Source organism: Hordeum vulgare, chromosome 3H, assembly GCF_904849725.1.
Source record: "Hordeum vulgare subsp. vulgare chromosome 3H, MorexV3_pseudomolecules_assembly, whole genome shotgun sequence".
In the NCBI taxonomy this organism is placed as follows: Eukaryota; Viridiplantae; Streptophyta; class Magnoliopsida; order Poales; family Poaceae; genus Hordeum; species Hordeum vulgare.
The window spans coordinates 312,565,824-312,572,615 of record NC_058520.1 but is presented as its reverse complement, the minus strand read 5'-3'; the positions used below and the strand labels follow the sequence as shown (position 1 = coordinate 312,572,615).

The window sequence follows — 6,792 nt, the reverse complement described above, 5'->3', positions numbered from 1 at the left end:
AGTGCCTATAAATTATTTTTTAAATAAATATTTATTAACTTTGAAAATTTAAGGAGAAAAAAGCAATACCAAATCCATATGAAAGCATAAATCATATTATGTACTTTTTATAAAAATTGTCAATAAACATGGACAGCCTTTATGATGTCTCACTTTTAGCATAAAACCAAAACGCACTAAATTGTGGAGTGTATGAACCATTAATTTCTCAAAGATTGATTGAATAAATAATGATCATTACGTACTGACGATCAACTGTATATTTAGAGCTAGATTCCATTATGCCAATTCAACAACATATTGATGATTTAATGATTAACCTAACCTTAAACTTGAAGACACGTCTAGGGTTAAAAAAATAAAATTACTGTAACAGAATTCCAGTCCATGCTGTGCATGTGCTACTGCTTGTGATCGACAGAGTAGTGCACCTCCTCATGGACACGATGCTTCTCTGGGTCGGACACCGAGTAGTCCAAAGCATTTTCATGGAGATCCTGATACATGCGATGGACGATGACATTGGTGGTTGGCCCGGCAAGTCCACGACCTCTCACGACAGTGTCCATGGCAGGCCCCCCCACGTCCATGGCCACGATCTGTCACGACGGCCAATCGACCTCCACGGGTGGATTTCATATCCAGCGGCACCGAGGCTAGCGTGTGAGCGGTGGTGGTGGTTTTAGAGCGTACCCTAGGGGAGGGATACAGGGAGTAATGGGTACTCCCTCTGGTCCGGTGTGTAGGGCCTGCTAGCAAACACTATTTATTCCACTTTATTTCAAGAATAAAGCCTGCTAGAAATAAATGATCCTAATTAATTAGTACGGCTAACCTTCTCTTTCCCAGAAAATAAACTCCTAGTTGTCGCATGCAGAGCTCTCCTCCAATACATGCAGGCTCCTCCAATACATGCAGGGCTCGCATCCTCTACATGCGGTGATTGTGGGCCTTTGGCTTGCTTAGACTGCATTTCTAATTGCTTGCATTAAATGAAGGAAGTTCTTATTGGAGGATCTAATCAGATAAGAGAACCATTCTTAGCCAATAGTTTTACACCTTGGTCATGCTGCGAGCTCTAGTAAGCCCTATACACCGGACCGGAGGGAGTAGTTACCTACTATAGCAGAAATGTTGAATAACCAAAAAGGCAGGACTTGTGAAAAAATTGATTGGTGAGCGTTGAAGTTGCCCTTACATAAGATTTCGTTATATTGAATTATTATATTATATAATAAAACAGAAAGAAAGAGGATTCATTGCATACCCATCAAGTACATCTACGTGATGCAATCCAAAGATGTGTCCGGGGTGGATGGGTTGGGGATTGAAAATTTTGTACATAAACCCTAGTGCTCAAGACTTGTGAAACATGAGATCACATTGTCATCAAGTGATCTAAATTTTCAAACTGAGAAAGAAGTGCTCCCTCCGTCTTAGTTTACAAGTCCAACACATGTACCTAGGTCATCAATTTTACCAACTTAATGAGAGACATATATAACAAAAAATGTATCATTGGAAACTTTAGATGTTCTTTTTTCTAATGATATAATTTTTTTATATTAAACAATGTATTTTATATAAGTCAAATTAACGATCTAGATACACGTGCATGCCTTCTAAACTGTGACAGAGGAAGTATACGCACATGCCATTCTACTATTACTTTGATCGAGACTTTGTGATCATCATGTAGCCACGCCACAACCAATATGATTGTTCCCTGGCCATCTAGGCATCACACCATGCACCGTTGGCCGCCTAGACCCTCAAGCCATGCATCTCGCATGCATTTGCGATGCTAGCAAATGTCATCACGTGATGCAATAAACTAACAAGTGTGTGACAATAATTTGAAAAAACAACAAAAATATACTACATCCCAAAATTTTGACACAAGAATTTTGGGATGGAGGGAGTACTAAAGCATCAATATTTCAATCCTAGGTTTCTATAAGAGAAGCTTGGATTTCCATCTACCAAGCTGATTGTAGCTCAAGGCTGCAATTGCATTGCACTGGTACACTAGATGTAGTCGGCACACTACTTAGCATGCATAGTTGTACCATAGTACAATAGTAAGCATATGGTACTTCTTAACATAGTTCATCCATAAAGTCTCGCCAACATACCACAAACTAAGGTAGTACTTAACCTAGTTCATACCAAAAGAACTTCCATTCTAAGCTTAGTTCAACGCTTCCATATATACAAAACCAAACAACACTTAGCAGTACTGGTGCACATAGTTCAACCATAAACGTTCACCAACATAGAATAGCATGGCTAAAACCAAAAGAGCATCAGATCTAGCTACGAGGGTGCACACTTCCCTAAAGCCTCGTCAAGTACTTGGCGTACGCGGCATGCGCCACCCTGAAAGCGTAGCCATTCTTAAGGGAGCCACGAGATGTTCTGAGTGCATGCTGAATGGCACTCGTCAGGCTGCCTTTCATCAACTTGTTGCTGAAAGGGCATCCGTAGCCCCCCCTTTCCAATTCTAGGCCTCACACGTTTATCGTGCAATCCATTGTCCAGCTCCCTCCCCTTGTGCCTCTTGTAGATCCTCTGGGTTTCTGGGTCATTGTCGACATTGTCAGTTAGTACCTACATGTAGTACAAAATGTTGTGTAAGTATATTTAATATGAGAATTCATCAGGCACAGAGTCTATGAAACATAATATAATAGATGACATCGTTCAAATGATCTTGAAAAATAAATGTATAACTTATTAATTGCTACATAAGCAACTAAATGCGATAGTACCATATAGTGAAAAAAATGGACGAACAACCATACATGTCGAAGAGAGCACTAGCATTGCCACATTTTGCCACACATTTTTTCCAAGCTTGCCTAAGGTTAGTTCATCAAAACGAGAGCCACGAGTTGGCAAGCCTAAGGGAATCTGGCCACACTTTTTGTGTGTATGCCATGTGGGGCCCAAGTGTGGCTTGCCTAAAGTGTGGCCGGAACCAAACACTCACTTAAGTTGGTCAAACTTGCCTAACCTTAGGAGTGGCAATCTTTGGCAAAGTTAGTCACAAACCAAACAGCCCTTTAGTGCAACAAAATTCACGTATTACGTAAAAATGCATGAACTGATGATGTAACATGGCAGAGCAGCACACACAGGTAATAATGCAAAAAAATATGACTTGTGACTTACATGCATGACTTACTGATGTGCCACTGGTGCATGACTAGATAAAATAGCTAGTGAGTTGTATCTATTTAGGGTTAGAATTTTGTGTGCTTATGATGATGGATATTGAAAGTCCCCATGTTATCGTCGTGGAAGTTTCCCCTGTTGATTGATACCCCACCCATCAATATTCATGAACTATTCAACATTCTATTTAAAGTAGTTATTATGAATTCGGACAATAAGTGATCCCAAATGTTGTACTACCTCCTTTCCGGTTTATAAGGCTTGCGCGTATCCCTAGGTTGACAAATAGGCCATCCTAATACAAGTTATATATCACAAAAAATATGTCATTAGAAACTTCAAACTGTCTACTTTCTAATGGTATAATTTTTAGACTATACAACTCGTTTTAACTTGATCAAATTATAAATCTAGAGATACGTGCATGCCTTATAATCTGGAAAGGAGGTATAACTTACAAAAAAGATTTTTATCATTTATGCCACCAATTGTGCCCTACAACTCAGTTTCGCCACTAGGAATTTCAACTCCTAAAAAATGACATCGCTTCATTACACACATGTTCAAAAATGCCACTGCACATCATTATTGTGATCTCAAATCTCTTTTGACATGTTATAATGTCGTACATACCTATGGACCAACATGCCATCTCTCTCTCTATCTCACTACAATAAAGTGTGGGACCCACTTGATCCCAACAACGTTCTTATTTTCCTGTAAAATTATTCGCTTACTTACTCTTCACAAGTAGGGCCACACTTATCATTGTGAGATAGAGAGAACTAAAATGTGGGTCCAAGCTTTTTTTGACATATTGGATAGTCAACAAGTTTGACATGAAAATAACAATGTCTAATGGCATTATTGAGCAAACATCTAACGGAATGATGGCATTTTTATATATGTAATTGCATTTTTGAGTAAGCATCTCACGAATCAAGGGCATGTTTGAGTAAGCGTCACACCCACGGCACATGAGCACCCGGCTAAGGCTGAGGAGCCACCACCTGCTCCCGCAGAGAAGCCATAGAAGCTACCTGTTCCGTATTATTAGCACAATAATTTATATAGATCAAAAACTGACATATACACACCTCAATAAATGTAATCTAGCTACACGGCTACGGATCCACGATTTCATACTTGGGTGTTCAAAAATTTATATTGCAAACTAAAACCACGACAATATTTTTCAAATGGAGGGAGTAATATCTAAAATGTTCATGTGAAAAGATTCTTTGTCCATCATAATGACAGTAGTGACATGAATGAAAGAAAATGAAGATTATTTACTTCATGACCATACAATATGACATTTTCATAAACAAGGCATGGTGTTGTTACCCTTAAGTTGCGGAAAATATTTTCGCAATCACCTACATAGGCAATTCAATTCCAAGGTCCAGCTACGTATTTGTATTAGCACAGTCACCAAACCTAGGTGGATTTATTAGCATAATAATTTATCTAGATCAAAAATGCCATATACATGCCTCAACTAATGTAACCTAGCAGCACAGCTTCGGATCCAGGATTCACTATTGGGTGTTCAAAAATTTATATTGCAAACTAAAGCCAGAACAATATTTTTCAAATGGCTTAGATCAAGTTGTCTTTTGTCTCCAGAAGGCATTCTTCTGCCTCTACTTCTGTTACTCAAGAAATGAAAGAGTTAGGAGTAATTTCTAAAATCTTCATGTGAAAATATTTTTTTCCATCATACTGACAGTACTGACATGAATGACAGAAAATGAAGATTATTTACTAGATGACCATACAGTATGACATTTTCATAAACAAGGCATGGTGTTGTTATCCTTTACTTGCAGAAAAATATTATGCTAAAAATAAGCAACCAAATAATATATTTCAAGTAAGGATGATAACAAGTCTAAAATTTTACACCGTATGGTAATTGGACTCCAGGAATCAAGCAATTGGTGTTGAGCAAATTGAACGACAAAAAATGTGTCTGGTGGATTAAGCGTTAAAGGCTAGTTTTATACGAATTGACATGAAGTTTAGTGCACAAACTACATCACTTTTAGTCCATTTACCAATAAAAGAACCATATATAACAAATTTCGCCCAAAAAAAATTCGGGTGCACTATTGTACCGATGCTGCTGCTATCAAAATTTAGCATCAACACATTTTGGATGCACGAGAGCCATGGGATCGGAGTGGTTGGTAGATCTTAAAAACAACATAAGCTATACAATGAGGAGCCGACCCCCCACACCCATGCACCCATGTGGATCCGCCCTGAAACCTAACGGATCTAAAGAATTTAGGTACAGATTTCATAGATGGAAGAAAAGCAGAAACCCTAGCCATGCCCAAAAATAGATAAAGGACTGACCTATTCTCCGTCGTCGTTGCCATCAACCACGGGCTACGAGAAAGGAGGCAAATGGCGTGGCAGGGGAGACACCTGCTCCGGCGAAGGAGCCACCTGCTCCGGCGTAGGTGCCACACGCTCCGGCGAAGGAGCCACCTGCTCTGGCGGAAGAGCCTGGACGTCTTCGACGACGTCAAGGCCACCCTGCTGCCTGCTCGACCCCTCGCCGACGGGGACGAGTTTCTCCATGTCTAGCTTCGCACGGGGCTTGGATGCTTCGGACGCCATGGCGTCGGCCCTGACGTCGGCCCTCCCTCCCATGGTGCACTTGGGCATCTCAACGGGGGAGGTGCAGCGGCAGGAAGGGAGCAGCGGCGGGAAGTGCACGGCGAATGGTGAGGCGTGGGAGGAGAAAACCCTCGATTGTGGCTATTTGTGGATTTGTGGATGGATAAGAGGATGGGAAGAGGGGGGCGGCCATGATATTAATGCTATGGGGAACCGGAGCGGCCGGCTTTAGACCTTGGCTAGTCAAACGCATATGTTGCCACGTTCACACCTCCCCGTGCGTTGTTCACACCACCACGTCTGCCACGTCAAAACACAACTTCTCACTAAAATGAATCTCTTGATCGTCCACAGCCATGATTTAGGAGTAATGCAACTTCCCTTCAAAAAATGTCTAATGCAACTGCTCTGTCATTACACAGAACAAAGTCATACTATGGGACAACTGCATTTGTAGGCTTGTTTCATCTGCAGGTGTCATGTTTTATATTTGTTCAAAAATATGGTGTAAAACTTTACAACAATGAAATGACAAATGGATGTGACAAGACTTTGTCAGCAATCGCGGATTCTTATGCCGTATATCCGATGTACAGTACTGAGGAGGGGAATGTTGATCCACGTGATGCCATGCGTTTCATCTGGACCTATATCATGCATCCCTAGCCAACCGGGCCAACAACATGCGCCGCTAGCCTTCTCAATCCAAACCATGAGCTAGTGTCCACCATGCACAGAGATGCTCATGTGGACAGGTTTGCTAGCACTAGTGAATGACGTCGGATTTCGGTGTGCAATATGTGTAGTAGCATGTCTCTTTGGCATGCGTGGCATACCGACGGGAGGGACTCGTCGAAGGTCCAACAAACTGTGGTGGGGTCAATGGTGGATGTATGGTGTGGGTCTAACCTGGCTAATGGTGCATGGTTGGAGTGTAGGTGGCTAGGTGTGCATGGCTGGGGGGCTAGATGGCTAATGAGTGCG

General features: G+C 41.3%; 1 long non-coding RNA gene across 1 annotated transcript; it reads right to left on the bottom strand.

The window, feature by feature from the left end:
• Positions 1-2,162: 2,162 nt before the first annotated feature.
• LOC123443720 lies at positions 2,163-6,002 on the bottom strand. Its single transcript, XR_006630798.1, has 3 exons — positions 5,542-6,002; positions 4,114-4,217; positions 2,163-2,610 (listed from the first exon to the last, which is right to left on the bottom strand). It is a non-coding gene; the product is annotated as an uncharacterized LOC123443720 (long non-coding RNA).
• Positions 6,003-6,792: the final 790 nt, after the last annotated feature.